General features: G+C 49.0%; 1 protein-coding gene and 1 long non-coding RNA gene across 3 annotated transcripts in view; one reads left to right on the plus strand and one right to left on the minus strand.

Annotated features, from left to right (window-relative positions):
- The window catches only part of LOC142463435 (uncharacterized), a 25,037-nt gene extending 8,269 nt beyond the window's left edge, over positions 1-16,768 (minus strand). The window contains exons 1-2 of the long non-coding RNA XR_012787436.1: positions 16,694-16,768; positions 3,651-3,773 (exon numbers count right to left, since the gene is read on the minus strand). This is a non-coding gene — a long non-coding RNA (uncharacterized LOC142463435). The remainder of the gene's footprint in view (positions 1-3,650; positions 3,774-16,693) is intronic.
- Positions 1-16,784, plus strand: part of SEPTIN12 (septin 12) — a 103,831-nt gene that overhangs the window by 50,637 nt on the left and 36,410 nt on the right. The gene's annotated exons all lie outside the window — the stretch shown is intronic.

Below are 16,784 nucleotides of genomic sequence, written 5' to 3' on the forward strand. Positions count from 1 at the left end.
GAGAATCTGTTCCCGGCTCTATTTGGATTTGAACGATCTATTGTTTTTTGCCCCCTAGGCTGCATTTGTATTTGTATTTACACTCAAAGTCACAGGTTTGGTGTAATCACTCGTATTCACTTTATTCACTTGGATCAAGCGCTGATAGAGAGTTTTTTAGTTAGTTTGTATTTCATATAAATAAAATACATTTAATAAATTCCTAGTCAGAACAACATTCGTTTTTGACATAAATGTATTTATTGTATTACATTATACTACAATTAGTGTGTGTGTGTGATCTAGAAATAAAAGCCAGGTGTGAATGACTAGTTTCCTGAACCCCTTAACCAGTGTCTGGACGTCCCCGCTTCACAATATCTAAAGCAGCAATCCCGCCTGGGATCTTACCTGATCCGCAGTCCCTCAATGTCCAGGTACCCTCATTCCCGCAATGTTATACATTGGAGGGGATGTGTTCCCTACCTGTCTTCTGGGTTAGGAGGGATTCCGATGTCTTCCGTGTGAAGCTTCAGTCAGATCTGGAAGAAAGCAGTATAGGTTATTTCGGTGTAGTATAGGACAGTTAAGATATACAGGGTAAATAAGATATCCAGATCCACAGTGAGAGACAGACAGAGTGTGGGGGAGAAAGACAGAGAGAGTGTGGGGGAGAGAGACAGAGAGAGTGTGGGGGAGGGAGACAGAGAGAGTGTGGGGGAGTGAGACAGAGAGTGTGTGGGGGAGTGAGACAGAGAGAGTGTGGGGGAGTGAGACAGAGTGTAGGGGAGAGACAGAGAGAGTGTAGAGGAGAGAGACAGAGAGAGTGTAGAGGAGAGAGACAGGGAGAGTGTAGAGGAGAGAGACAGGGAGAGTGTAGAGGAGAGAGACAGGGAGAGTGTAGAGAGACAGGGAGGGGAGAGAGATAGGGAGGGGACAGACAGAGAGAGGAGAGAGAGGAGATAGGGGGGGACTGACTGATGGGGGGGAACTGGGTGAGGAGATGGTGACTGACTGGGTGACTTTGACTGACTAGGTGGGGGGGTGACTGATTGGGGGGTACCTCTGGTGTCACACACACACACACACACACACACACACACACACACACACACACACACACACACACACACACACACACTCCCATATAGACACACACACCCATACACACACACCCATATACACACACACACCCATACACACACACACACACCCATACACACACACCCATATACACACACACACACACACACACACACACACACACACACACACACACACACACACACACACACACACACACACACACACACACACACACACACACACACACACACACACACACACACCCATACAACCATATACACACACACACCCATATACACACACCCATATACACACACCCATATACACACACACACACACACACACACACCCATATACACATACACATACACTCCCATATACACACACACTCCCCCATACACACACACACACACACACACACACTCTCTCACTCTACACAGACGGGGGGGGGGGGTCGGAACAGAGGAAAGGCCGCGACCAGCACCACCACCCGCTCCCCCCCTCCTCCTGCGCAGACAGCGGGAGCGCCGGGGACAGCGGTGGGGGGAAGAAACCCCCCGCTACCACCTCCATGCAGGCAGCGGGAGCACCGGGCACGTGGGGGGGATCAGAGGGAAGCGGGGACCGGAGGGACATCCCCGCTCCCATCTCCTGCCCTGCGGGCTGTCACGCGGTGACAGGGGGAAGCGGGAACCGGAGGGACATCCCCGCTCCCATCTCCTGCCCCGCGGGCTGACACGCGGTGACAGGGGGAAGCGGGGACTGGAGGGACATCCCCGCTCCCATCTCCTGCCCCGCGGGCTGACACGCGGTGACAGGGGGAAGCGGGGACTGGAGGGACATCCCCGCTCCCATCTCCTGCCCCGCGGGCTGACACGCGGTGACAGGGGGAAGCGGGAACCGGAGGGACATCCCCGCTCCCATCTCCTGCCCCGCGGGCTGACACGCGGTGACAGGGGGAAGCGGGGACCGGAGGGACATCCCCGCTCCCATCTCCTGCCCCGCGGGCTGACACGCGGTGACAGGGGGAAGCGGGGACCGGAGGGACTGTGACGGGGGGAGCGCCGGGGACAGGAGAACACCCCCGCTACCACCTCCATAACTGCGGGCAGCGGGAGCGCCGGGGACAGGGGGTAAGGCACAGATTATACTTACTGTGTACTCACTCCATGGAAAAAAAAAAAAAAGAATGGCCGCTCGTTGGGGGCGGGCTCATATACAGTAGAGCCTGGCCGCGCGCCCACAAAGCCTGGGAGCACGCGCCAATCAGCAGTCGGGTATGGGGAGATTTTTTTTCAGTGCGAGCAGGGAAATTTAAAAAAACAAACACGTGTGCTGCTTGAGCCAATATTTACTCGCCCGGAGGTTAAATCCACTCGCCCCGGGCGTGTAAATGTATAGGATGGTCGAACACTGCATATATATACACACACACACACACACACACACACACACACACCATGCAAATGACACACTAGTGTATAAAAATGCAATGCATACATGAATAAGTAATAAATATCCGATCAAATCCCGCATCTCACACTCCATTCTTCTGCTCACTTTTAAAGCTTTACACTCCTCTGCCCCTCCTTACATCTCAGCCCTAATTTCTCGCTATGCACCATCCCGACTCTTGCGTTCTGCTCAAGGATGTCTTCTTTCTACCCCCTTTGTATCTAAAGCCCTCTCCCGCCTTAAACCTTTTTCACTGACTGCCCCACACCTCTGGAATGCCCTTCCCCTCAGTACCTGACTAGCACCCTCTCTATCCACCTTTAAGACCCACCTTAAGACACACTTGCTTAAAGAAGCATATGAATAGCACTGTGAATATTCTGAACACATGATATAAAGCTTGGCCCCCTGCAGACGCACTTACCAGAACTCCCTCCTACTGTCTCTGTACGTTCTCCCTACCTACCAATTAGACTGTAAGCTCCTCGAGGCAGGGACTCCTCTTCCTTAATGTTACGTTTATGTCTAAAGCACTTATTCCCATGATCTGTTATTTATATTATCTGTTATTTATTTGATTACCATGTGTATTACTACTGTGAAGCGCTATGTACATTAATGGCGCTATATAAATAAAGACATACAATACAATAGCGAAGCTGGAGAAACCTAATGATGTCACACACTAAACCTATATGCAGTTTATTAGTCAGCTAACAAGATAGACATCTTACTAATGTCAAAATACTATATATAGCATTTAATAATGTGTGACTATACAAATCACCTGGCAGAAACAAAACAACAAGAAACAACAAGGGTGGAAACAGATATAAAATAGATTGGAAGTAATTCATGTTTAGTTACACCAGAGTGCCCGTGTCCAGACATTCGTTGAGACCCCTAGGGGAAAGTATACCTAATTTCTATATCCAGTGAGTCTCTATGATGCACAGAAACAAAAGAACACTGTCCTGCGCTCAAAGGAATGAAGCTGTGCTCCATAGAACGGAGTACAGTATATAGCGATGTAAATATCATAAGTCGAGACATCAAGTTATAAAGTCATCCTCCAGAGAGGCACCTAGCCAGGATATAGGTAGTATGGAGGGCAATTATAATCTGCTTACCTGCTTGTGAGTCTCTGGGGCCGGTGACCTCCTAAATTGCTGCTCGCGGCTGTAAGCAGAGTCGGATAAATGCAGCTGGAGCCCAGTGGATTCAAGACCGTCTCTTATGTGTGCATCCGAGTGCTAGAAAATAACAGAAAGAACGAAGCACTGCAGTCTGATATAGTAAAAAACAGGATTTAGCCAATTATATGTAATTTAACTCTTGATGTCCCAGTTTATGTTCCTTTATGCAGGAAAGAGTTAAATAATGATCTAATCAATTAATTTACTCCACCCACACTATACAGGTGTAGACACTTTCTGGACCTTTATTTAAACGGACTAACCTCATTACCCAACCATCCCTGATGAAGTCACCCGACAGTGTGACGAAACGCGTTGGAATTGAGGCACTGACGTTGCAATACTGAGTGTATTAGACTGTGGTTTGTCTCACTCTCAGTCTTATTCGGATGGGAGTTCTGCCAAATGCAATTGTGTAGCAGCCTGGAACTCCTGTAGCTGTTTGTTACTATATCAGACTGGTACATCATACCAGCGGAATTGGAAGACGCACAGAAAGGGTAACTAATAGACCACGTTGAAGCGAGGCTTACTGTATATATCTGCCACCCACTTTTCGCTCTCTGGTTTTCCTTTCTGACATCACTGCTGAAGAAATGCCTGTGTTCTGATGGAGAGAGACGTCTCAGTGCTGCACACTGGGAGTCGCACGTATGGGACTGCACAAGTCTGCATCTCTTGCCTTCAGCAAGTGGAAGATCGCTAATACATCTCATTCTCCACTTGTGAAATATATCTGGGCTGGATTTCATCCATTCATTGGATGGTGACTATATCTATCACATTTGTTGGTGTTTTATACTTTTTACAGACTTCTTTAACATTTGAGTCATTGCTAGCCATTTCTATGCATTATTGTGTTATTGAATTGTGTTATATACATATGCCCTAGAGCTAGGGTGCGCATACGTTTTTCTTTGCGGCCCCTGTCTGCTCTCCTCCCCTGCACGCGCCCCCCATTCTTACCTTCTCTCCGGCATCGGCGGCGTCATTTGACGTCATGTGACATCGCCTTGTCATAGCGTGTTGCCATTTGACGCCACGTTGTCATGGCGACGCGTCACCAGAAGTTGGCTGAGAGCAGGTAAGAGAGAGTTAGGCCGCGCTTATAGTGCCGGCGACGTCGCCCAAAAACAAATGCATCGTCGCCGCTGCGTGCACTTATAGTAAGCGCAACGGCGACAAAGCGACGCGATTTTTTGCAGCCGGGAATATTTGGTTTTTCAGGTGCTCTCGCCTCATGTGACAGCCCCTGAACCAATCAATGGCCTGGTCGCCCGCGAAATACAACTTTCGCTTGCGGCGACGGGTGCCGTTGCGGGCACTATACGCGTGGCCTTACAGAGGTCTGGTGCGCTCCCCCAGCATTTAGTTTAAATGATATACGGAAGAGCGCGGGTCTTCTGTATGTGCCGCCCCCCCCAAAAAAAATACGCGTATGACCTATGCGTATGGGTGGTGATGTCATACGCAGTGACGCACGTCAGTGACGACGGACTTCCGGGTTGCTGCTCCAGGACACCACGAGAACGCTCCTAGGAGACTTATAGAGACACAAGGTCTGATTTATTACCATCTTGCTTGCCGAGTGATCCTTACCTTATAACAACTGGGGTGCCCTCTTATGGTTGGTTGGGTATTTATACCCTGTTCTCTGTGGATGTTTAGGATTTCGTTTATTTGATCCATTTTTTGATCGTTTTGTATGTGGTGTTCTTCATTTTTCACCACATTATATTTGTAATAGTTTGTTGATGTGTTTGTGTTTTTTAATATAAAGAATTGTGCACTAATTCCGGTTTTCTGGTTCTCTTTTCCATGCGCTCCTATTTTTGATTTTATATAGACTCACAGAAAAGCGATGTTTGTAGAAATTCAGGGAACTCAAACAATATCCATGCAGTCCACAAATAGGGACAAATAGAAAAATAGGGTACCCAGGTATTGCAAAGATAGAAAAGGCTTTATTTAGAACATGGGTCAGTGGTTAACATGACAGTTCTCCCACGCGTTTCACGTATGTGTTGCGCTTTCTCAAGAAGTATTATACTCCTTAAAAACTCTGAGTACAAGCAGACTCTACTAGGAGGTAAGATGGCTTTTCCTTAACTCCACCAAACCGTACTCGGTCCCCAGAAGCAATTCTGAGTTTGTCTTTATATGTCTGGTAATAGTTATGGTCCTATTGGGTGTATGGTCGCAGTACCGCTAATATCTCCAGGACATTGACGTTTTCTGATTGACCTCTGGCTTAACCTCCCCCCGATCCAGGCACATTGATCTTCCGTTGGACCTAGTGCAGTCCGGAGTGCACAAAAGTGTTTCTCTCCATTTACACTCACAGAAAAGGACTGAGAGTTGACAGGTCTGTTAGTGATTAACAGCCTTTCACATAATTGGCCCTTAACAATTCCCATGGCTACCTCACATTAGTGTCAAGTTATCAAGCGATGGTGCTCCTATTTTGACTTACTATTGTCAATTTGCGATACTCGGGCTGATAAATAGACAAATGGGAGGATATAGTAAGAAGTTAGAGCACCATTAGCACAGTGGTAGATCATACCCGCAGGTCACCTATCTAATACAAATCCTGGCCAGATTTTCTTCTTATCTTTCTAATATACCAAGAGATTACAAGATGGGAAAACAAAACCAGGACTGGACCACAAGTGACAGCAGTAGTGCGGAATCTAGCATTTCCCAATGCAGTCCGTGTCATCATTAGATATTGATCCAGTACTTGTAATTCTCTGCATATCCATGGACAATGGATACCTGGAAAAGCAGGACTGGACCCTCAAGATGACGTGGAGTAAGGGTGTCAGTACTGAGTCATTTGTAAATTGTGTTTAGTCTTCTAGAGTTATGGGAGAATAGTACACTTTGGTCTTGATGTTACACTGCCACCTTGTGGTGGGAGAGAAGAGTCACTTCTATACCTAGAACCCTGGGAGGGGACGGTAAAGCGCCCCCCTTCTATTTGCAGACCAGTGGTGCAATAGGCAACATGATATACCCCAAGGGCCGCAGAGCCCTCCAAAGGGCTACACATTACCAATGTACAGTATTTACCATCTTCAGCTCTTGTCGATCCGCTGCTGGATGACCTCCTGATTAATCATCCAGGTATTGCATTTGCTTGCCTCTCTTCTCCACATTGCTCCAACACATTTGTCATCTCCTTTAGAATTCAGTCGAGTACCATCTTTTTGAACGATGGTCATTTCTTCTTGCGATAGGTCCATCCCACTGCCATTTAAATTTTTTCACCCGTGTGATGATGTCACAGACTTTCTTGGTTTCTAAACCATTTCTTCTTCTTCTTTTCTCTTTGGGTAATACCCAGCATATATCTCTCCATGCTTCTTTGAGTTGTCTGAAGATTCAGAGTTATCTTTCGTATTTAGTGTTCAAGTTTCACGTGCATACGTGCGCTCAGGCAGAATACACTGGTCAAATGCTTTCCTCTAGAGCAGCGGTGCCCAAAGGGGGGGCGCGCCCCCCCAAGGGGGTCACTGGATTTGTCTGGGGGGGGGGCGAGGGCGGTTGCAGATGGCCCGCGCTCTTCCCCACGGCATTTAAATTAAATGCCGGGGGGATCGTGTGAGGCCTCTGCAACTATCAACTTACCTTGACTCTGCCGGCATCACTCGTGTCCATGGCAACGCGGCATCAAATGACGCCGCGGGGTCATTTGATGCCGCATCACGGTAAGGGGGAGGCGCGAGCAGCAGAGGAGGAATGGCAGTGGGGAACAGCTGCAAAATATTGCGCTCCCCTGCTCCAGAGGCACAGTGGAAAAGTTCCCTTGAATGGTTGTCTTGTTTCTTCCAACCCATCTTCATTCTCTCGTTAATTTCATTGAAACGTTTCCCATCCATTGTTACTTATCGGCCAGGGTAGACTTGGTCTTCAACGTCTTGTAGTTCTATTCCATTTATTTCAATCTTTGTAGAGTTGACACGTTTGTGACACATCACTTTGGCCTTGCTGAGATTCATACGGAGGCCACTTTCTCACTTGCTGAGATTCATACGGAGGCCACTTTCTCACTTGCTGAGATTCATACGGAGGCCACTTTCTCACTTGCTTCCGTGAGTAATCCGATTTGGTGCTGGAGCTCTGAACTTTACAGTATGGCGAAAATAACAATGCCATGTGCATTGAGTAGTGACTCCGTGAGTACAGTACTGAAAACAATGACAGAGTTTTAAGGGAAACACAGATTGTAAACTCATCTGAGCAGGGACTGTGCCTGCAAAAATCCTATGTACAATGATGCTTACAGCGCACTATATTGTAATTGTGAAGCGCTTTGATTCCCATTGGGAGAAAAGTGCTATATGAAATACAGTGATTATTATTATTATTATTACAAATCGTAGGTGACTCAAGTATTCACCGTTGATTTTGATTAATTTTTTCTCCCATTTCAATTTCTTGAACAATTCTTCAAGTGTTGCTGTGAAAAGCTTTGGTGACACGGTGTCTCCCTGTCACACTCCCTCGCTGATGTCTTGGGCTGATCCTTATCTTGAGGTGTGTGTGTGTGTGTGTGTGTGTGTGCGCCCGATTATAGGGCGACCCTGAATATAAGGCGACCTACTCATTTCAGTAGTAGCTAGAAAGAAAAAAAAGTTTACACACACACACACACGTGCATACATATATATATATATACACTAATATACACATATATGTGTATATGCTCGCTGTTCACACTGCATCTATTCCCATGCTGTGCTTAAAAGCTAAGCCAGTCTAACCACTCTAAACAGCTGTCTATGAGCGGTTTCACTGGCTTGGCATCTAATTCCATGCTGTGCTTAAAAGCTGTGTGAACAGCGAGCATTAGCTTATAAGGGTTCCATGTAAAAATGGATTCCAGGCAAAAGTGACACGGTGTGCTCATTGGCATGTCATTTCCCAGAATCCATTGCTGCAGTGGAAGCACTGTATGCTAGGTGATAATGGTGAAAGGCAGGGTTGAAGACCTGTAAATGTGCTCACAAGTGATTTTATATATATAATTTTAAGTATATATATATATATATATACTTAAAATTATAAATATATATATATATTTAAAATTATAAATATATATATTTAAAATTATAAATATATATATTTAAAATTATAAATATATATATATTTATATATATATATATATATATATATATATATATATATATATAAAGCACAGACTCAAGGGGTGATGTAGCCATGGGTAGGAGCCTCACCCCTTGCCCTCCAGTCAGCTGCTTAATGCCGGCACACTAATGAATAGTGTCATACTCCTTGCATTGCACTGGAAATTGGTGATTAGCGCAGAAGAGGAGCGGAGTGGAGCTCCTATCCACACCAGCAACATCTCCACTCCCTCTGCACGGGGGAGAGAGGAAAGCAGGCTGCTAGGGTGGCCAGCGGTTGGAGTCCACAGAGGAAGCCTGCCTGTTGCTCACAAATGCTCTAGAGAGACAGTCTTGGACAATGGCTCACATCTGCATCTGCATACTATAGCTGTTATAACATATATGGACCTCCATGGAGATTAGTGCAGAACTGCCAACTCGGTTGAGGTAACACAGAGAAACATGTTTAAACACTTTTGGGAATGAGGCCAGAAAGGAGAGATGCAGCTGTTAGAGGAACATCTGGAGTTTAGAAAGATCAGAGAGAGACATTGCATGGACTGTCATCTAACGGGATTACCCCTTTTATACGCATAAACTAAGCCTATAATGGGACCCCCCTCTCTGGCACACATAAACTTCAGTGGGATCTTCCTTATGCACACATCATTTAACCCCATAGACTTCAGTAGAATCACCTTTTTAAAGGCCTCATTTAAACCCAGTCTTGAATAGGATCACTTTTCCACACAATTCTGCTGTTCCCAGAGAGTTCAGAGTATTCCCCCTCTTGCAATTATCAGTCAACCCCATAAACTAGAATGGGATCCCCTTCTTCCATGCAATTGTTACCCCTATATAGCTGAACTTCTTAAACACGTCACTTAACCCCATATGAATTAGTGCAATCTCCCACGTAAATAAATATGCAGCCTCCATAGATTTCAATGGGATCATTATTTTAGCAATCAAGATCACCCTCCTGTTTTGCCCCTATAAATGTCAACAGTGATACTTTGTGACTTCTTTGGGATGAGACTCATAAGAATTGGGGTCAGTCTTTAACCAAGATCATATGGCCCCATTCTATATCGTCCGAAGCGGATGTTCGGAACATATTTGGCCATATATGCCCATTGACTTCAATCGACTTTGAACGGCCACTTCAGATTATATAGAATTACCCCCATAAACTTTCATAGTTCCATCCACTAAAAAGTTCGGGCAATCCCCTTAGACGATGAATTGCTGGACATCCTAGTCAAGTTAGGGTCCAACTCCATGTAGCCGGCCAAAATCAATAATTTGTACAGAATTTAAGAGTTTAAGTTCAGTCTTCAAGGGCTACCAGAAAAAGGGCAGATTTTCACAGCAATACATAATTAAGCAAGTTGCTTGTTGTTATAATTAAGGCTGGGCTCATAGGTTGAGTATTTATTTTGAACTTTTTCTAACGCGCTACTCACCAGGGAAACTCCGTACTGGAGGCTGTGTAGGAACTTGGAGAGGACGCACAGTATGTGTTAATAAGAGAAAACCTGGGCTGATAGAAGCCCTCGATGAATTAACTTGAGCGCCACTCGTCTAAGTTGCTTCCCTGGCCAAATCTAACCAGGGTAATAGCAAATATTGCCATTTCTTTGTGACCTCTGAATGGCGAAGTGTCTGCCAATCATGTGTTTTCTCTACCCTTACCCCCTCCCTGTCATTATCAAGAACCAGTAAGCAGAGCGGGAGGGGGCTTTGCCTGAGCAATCTCTTGTTGAACACACAGGGGCATCAGACAAAAGGGAGCAACCAGAGGAAATCCCCTCAATGGGTTTACAAAGTAACTTCTAAAAAGATTTATGGGTCTCCGATTTTGGGGAAAAAAGGCGTCAAATCGCACAGATGTTACTCCTTAAACACGTCACTGCCATTAATACACTTTAGTCCTAGGAGGGACTTCTCTTTTAAAGTTCGCTTGTACATTTGGGAGGGCGGAGACGCTCCTTCCAGACGTAGGAGAGGAAGGAGGCAGTGAGCAGGCTCTGCAAAGGGTGCAGTGTTTTTGTGAATGGAGGGAATAGGTTGTAGGTCAAGGAGGGTGTGAGGAACAGCGCTGCCTGGAACAACCGAATGGGTGTGAGGGGGATAATGAGTGAGAATTGTGGGGAGGTAAACAGAGAGAGGGCGAGGTCTGGGGGAAGGGAGGGTGTAAAATACTTGGAGAGCCGTTTTGTGACCCCTTCTATGCCATGAAATGGTTAACTTCTGTAGCAAACAGGTTATCCCCTTAACCACTGCTACGGTTAACCCATCATTTGCCGCAGCAGTTGACCTGTTATTGGCAGGGGTTAACTGATGAGCCGTAGGTCTCCACAATCTGTCGCGTGTCCTTCTGGCAGTGAAGATTTAACCTTCTTGCTACAGTATTTAGCCCTTTCCGTTCCCGGTCTCCCTGACATACTGTGGGGCTACGTAATAGCTTCAGGGGTATCCATTATTTGGCAGGAGAGCTTGGCAGCAGGGTTTAACCCATTAGTTCCAGGTATCTCTGGCAGCAAAAGGTTTTAAAGCAGAAGGGTGTGCACAATGGCGGTGCCCCCAAAATCGTTGTTCCCTGGGCTCATAAGGGTCACATTGCTGGTAGGGAAAAAAAAGGGTATGTGTGTATTGAGCAGGCGCATTTCAAGTGAAACCTCTTTGCGTTTTGTCACAGAAATTGTTATTTGTGATGGTGACGTTTTCAATTAAAAATCAAAACACAATTTCGGTGACAAAACGCAAAGTTGTGTGACGTAGGCCTCGCTCAAACAGAACGCGATGCGACGTGCGCGCCCACGCTCGCCACTCTTTCACTGTGTTCTGTGGGAGTGTTCAAACAGAAAACGCCCCCCCCCCCGCGGCGAAGTGCAGCGTTGTCGCGGCTGCAACTCAGGCTTTCAACTGAAGTTGAAATTTCAAGCGGCAGCCGCATCACGTGTACTTCTCCAGCCGTGTCACGTGTACTTCTCCAGCCGTGTCACGTGTACTTCTCCAGCCGTGTCACGTGTACTTCTCCAGCCGTGTCACGTGTACTTCTCCAGCCGCGTCACGTGTACTTCTCCAGCCGCGTCACGTGTACTTCTCCAGCCGTGTCACGTGTACTTCTCCAGCCGTGTCACGTGTACTTCTCCAGCCGTGTCACGTGTACTTCTCCAGCCGTGTCACGTGTACTTCTCCAGCCGTGTCACGTGTACTTCTCCAGCCGTGTCACGTGTACTTCTCCAGCCGTGTCACGTGTACTTCTCCAGCCGTGTCACGTGTACTTCTCCAGCTGTGTCACGTGTACTTCTCCAGCCGTGTCACGTGTACTTCTCCAGCTGTGTCACGTGTACTTCTCCAGCCGTGTCACGTGTACTTCTCCAGCTGTGTCACGTGTACTTCTCCAGCTGTGTCACGTGTACTTCTCCAGCCGTGTCACGTGTACTTCACCAGCCGTGTCACGTGTACTTCACCAGCCGTGTCACGTGTACTTCTCCAGCCGGATCACGTGTACTTCTCCAGCCGCGTCACGTGCACTTCTCCAGCCGCGTCACGTGTACTTCTCCAGCCGCGTCACGTGTACTTCTCCAGCTGTGTCACGTGTACTTCTCCAGCCGTGTCACGTGTACTTCTCCAGCTGTGTCACGTGTACTTCTCCAGCTGTGTCACGTGCACTTCACCAGCCGTGTCACGTGTACTTCACCAGCCGTGTCACGTGTACTTCACCAGCCGTGTCACGTGTACTTCTCCAGCCGCATCACGTGTACTTCTCCAGCTGTGTCACGTGTACTTCTCCAGCCGCGTCACGTGTACTTCTCCAGCCGCGTCACGTGTACTTCTCCAGCCGTGTCACGTGTACTTCTCCAGCCGTGTCACGTGTACTTCTCCAGCTGTGTCACGTGTACTTCTCCAGCCGTGTCACGTGTACTTCTCCAGCTGTGTCACGTGTACTTTTCCAGCCGTGTCACGTGTACTTCTCCAGCTGTGTCACGTGTACTTCTCCAGCTGTGTCACGTGTACTTCTCCAGCTGTGTCACGTGTACTTCACCAGCCGTGTCACGTGTACTTCACCAGCCGTGTCACGTGTACTTCACCAGCCGTGTCACGTGTACTTCACCAGCCGTGTCACGTGTACTTCACCAGCCGTGTCACGTGTACTTCTCCAGCCGTGTCACGTGTACTTCTCCAGCCGTGTCACGTGTACTTCTCCAGCCGCGTCACGTGTACTTCTCCAGCCGCGTCACGTGTACTTCTCCAGCCGCGTCACGTGTACTTCTCCAGCCGCGTCACGTGTACTTCTCCAGCCGTGTCACGTGTACTTCTCCAGCTGTGTCACGTGTACTTCTCCAGCCGTGTCACGTGTACTTCTCCAGCTGTGTCACGTGTACTTCTCCAGCCGTGTCACGTGTACTTCTCCAGCTGTGTCACGTGTACTTCTCCAGCTGTGTCACGTGTACTTCTCCAGCCGTGTCACGTGTACTTCACCAGCCGTGTCACGTGTACTTCACCAGCCGTGTCACGTGTACTTCTCCAGCCGTGTCACGTGTACTTCTCCAGCCGCGTCACGTGTACTTCTCCAGCCGCGTCACGTGTACTTCTCCAGCCGTGTCACGTGTACTTCTCCAGCTGTGTCACGTGTACTTCTCCAGCCGTGTCACGTGTACTTCTCCAGCTGTGTCACGTGTACTTCTCCAGCCGTGTCACGTGTACTTCTCCAGCTGTGTCACGTGTACTTCTCCAGCCGTGTCACGTGTACTTCTCCAGCCGTGTCACGTGTACTTCACCAGCCGTGTCACGTGTACTTCACCAGCCGTGTCACGTGTACTTCACCAGCCGTGTCACGTGTACTTCTCCAGCCGGATCATGTGTACTTCTCCAGCCGCGTCACGTGTACTTCTCCAGCCGCGTCACGTGTACTTCTCCAGCCGCGTCACGTGTACTTCTCCAGCCGTGTCACGTGTACTTCTCCAGCCGTGTCACGTGTACTTCTCCAGCCGTGTCACGTGTACTTCTCCAGCCGTGTCACGTGTACTTCTCCAGCCGTGTCACGTGTACTTCTCCAGCCGTGTCACGTGTACTTCTCCAGCCGTGTCACGTGTACTTCTCCAGCCGTGTCACGTGTACTTCTCCAGCTGTGTCACGTGTACTTCTCCAGCCGTGTCACGTGTACTTCTCCAGCTGTGTCACGTGTACTTCTCCAGCCGTGTCACGTGTACTTCTCCAGCTGTGTCACGTGTACTTCTCCAGCTGTGTCACGTGTACTTCTCCAGCCGTGTCACGTGTACTTCACCAGCCGTGTCACGTGTACTTCACCAGCCGTGTCACGTGTACTTCTCCAGCCGGATCACGTGTACTTCTCCAGCCGCGTCACGTGCACTTCTCCAGCCGCGTCACGTGTACTTCTCCAGCCGCGTCACGTGTACTTCTCCAGCTGTGTCACGTGTACTTCTCCAGCCGTGTCACGTGTACTTCTCCAGCTGTGTCACGTGTACTTCTCCAGCTGTGTCACGTGCACTTCACCAGCCGTGTCACGTGTACTTCACCAGCCGTGTCACGTGTACTTCACCAGCCGTGTCACGTGTACTTCTCCAGCCGCATCACGTGTACTTCTCCAGCTGTGTCACGTGTACTTCTCCAGCCGCGTCACGTGTACTTCTCCAGCCGCGTCACGTGTACTTCTCCAGCCGTGTCACGTGTACTTCTCCAGCCGTGTCACGTGTACTTCTCCAGCTGTGTCACGTGTACTTCTCCAGCCGTGTCACGTGTACTTCTCCAGCTGTGTCACGTGTACTTTTCCAGCCGTGTCACGTGTACTTCTCCAGCTGTGTCACGTGTACTTCTCCAGCTGTGTCACGTGTACTTCTCCAGCTGTGTCACGTGTACTTCACCAGCCGTGTCACGTGTACTTCACCAGCCGTGTCACGTGTACTTCACCAGCCGTGTCACGTGTACTTCACCAGCCGTGTCACGTGTACTTCACCAGCCGTGTCACGTGTACTTCTCCAGCCGTGTCACGTGTACTTCTCCAGCCGTGTCACGTGTACTTCTCCAGCCGCGTCACGTGTACTTCTCCAGCCGCGTCACGTGTACTTCTCCAGCCGCGTCACGTGTACTTCTCCAGCCGCGTCACGTGTACTTCTCCAGCCGTGTCACGTGTACTTCTCCAGCTGTGTCACGTGTACTTCTCCAGCCGTGTCACGTGTACTTCTCCAGCTGTGTCACGTGTACTTCTCCAGCCGTGTCACGTGTACTTCTCCAGCTGTGTCACGTGTACTTCTCCAGCTGTGTCACGTGTACTTCTCCAGCCGTGTCACGTGTACTTCACCAGCCGTGTCACGTGTACTTCACCAGCCGTGTCACGTGTACTTCTCCAGCCGTGTCACGTGTACTTCTCCAGCCGCGTCACGTGTACTTCTCCAGCCGCGTCACGTGTACTTCTCCAGCCGTGTCACGTGTACTTCTCCAGCTGTGTCACGTGTACTTCTCCAGCCGTGTCACGTGTACTTCTCCAGCTGTGTCACGTGTACTTCTCCAGCCGTGTCACGTGTACTTCTCCAGCCGTGTCACGTGTACTTCTCCAGCTGTGTCACGTGTACTTCTCCAGCTGTGTCACGTGTACTTCTCCAGCCGTGTCACGTGTACTTCACCAGCCGTGTCACGTGTACTTCACCAGCCGTGTCACGTGTACTTCACCAGCCGTGTCACGTGTACTTCTCCAGCCGGATCACGTGTACTTCTCCAGCCGCGTCACGTGTACTTCTCCAGCCGCGTCACGTGTACTTCTCCAGCCGCGTCACGTGTACTTCTCCAGCCGCGTCACGTGTACTTCTCCAGCCGCGTCACGTGTACTTCTCCAGCCGCGTCACGTGCACTTCTCCAGCCGCGTCACGTGCACTTCTCCAGCCGCGTCACGTGTACTTCTCCAGCCGCGTCACGTGTACTTCTCCAGCTGTGTCACGTGTACTTCTCCAGCCGTGTCACGTGTACTTCTCCAGCTGTGTCACGTGTACTTCTCCAGCTGTGTCACGTGCACTTCACCAGCCGTGTCACGTGTACTTCACCAGCCGTGTCACGTGTACTTCACCAGCCGTGTCACGTGTACTTCTCCAGCCGCGTCACGTGTACTTCTCCAGCCGCATCACGTGTACTTCTCCAGCTGTGTCACGTGTACTTCTCCAGCCGCGTCACGTGTACTTCTCCAGCCGCGTCACGTGTACTTCTCCAGCCGTGTCACGTGTACTTCTCCAGCCGTGTCACGTGTACTTCTCCAGCTGTGTCACGTGTACTTCTCCAGCCGTGTCACGTGTACTTCTCCAGCTGTGTCACGTGTACTTTTCCAGCCGTGTCACGTGTACTTCTCCAGCTGTGTCACGTGTACTTCTCCAGCTGTGTCACGTGTACTTCTCCAGCTGTGTCACGTGTACTTCACCAGCCGTGTCACGTGTACTTCACCAGCCGTGTCACGTGTACTTCACCAGCCAATCACAAATACACACTTTTTTTTTTTAAAGTTACGTCCCCAATCGCGTCATTCTGTCTGCTGGGGATGTTCACACATCGCCCAGCAGACAGAGGCGCGCTGTTTGGTCGAGGCCTAAGAACACGCGTGTTCTGGCCCAAGCACACCCTGATAGATGCGTAGGGACAGGCAGGTTAACTCAATCCCATGTATATCAAGCAAGGGAACCTTCTAAATTGCCAATATACAAATAAAAAAAGGGGGGGGGAGTACTGAGGGAACACTGGGACATGAGAGCAATGGGAGGGGAAGGGGGAGCTATGGGGGAAGTGGGATAAATGCAAGATATAGGGATAGGTAAAAATCAGTAACTTTACCAGGATAGGAGAGATGTCTGCTCAAGATGGCTGCTGGTACTAAGAGAGCATGCTGGTCTGGGCTGCTGGGAAATGTACTGGGACAGTACCA

The sequence above is a fragment of the Ascaphus truei genome, chromosome 11 (assembly GCF_040206685.1).
Source record: "Ascaphus truei isolate aAscTru1 chromosome 11, aAscTru1.hap1, whole genome shotgun sequence".
Classification (NCBI taxonomy): Eukaryota; Metazoa; Chordata; class Amphibia; order Anura; family Ascaphidae; genus Ascaphus; species Ascaphus truei.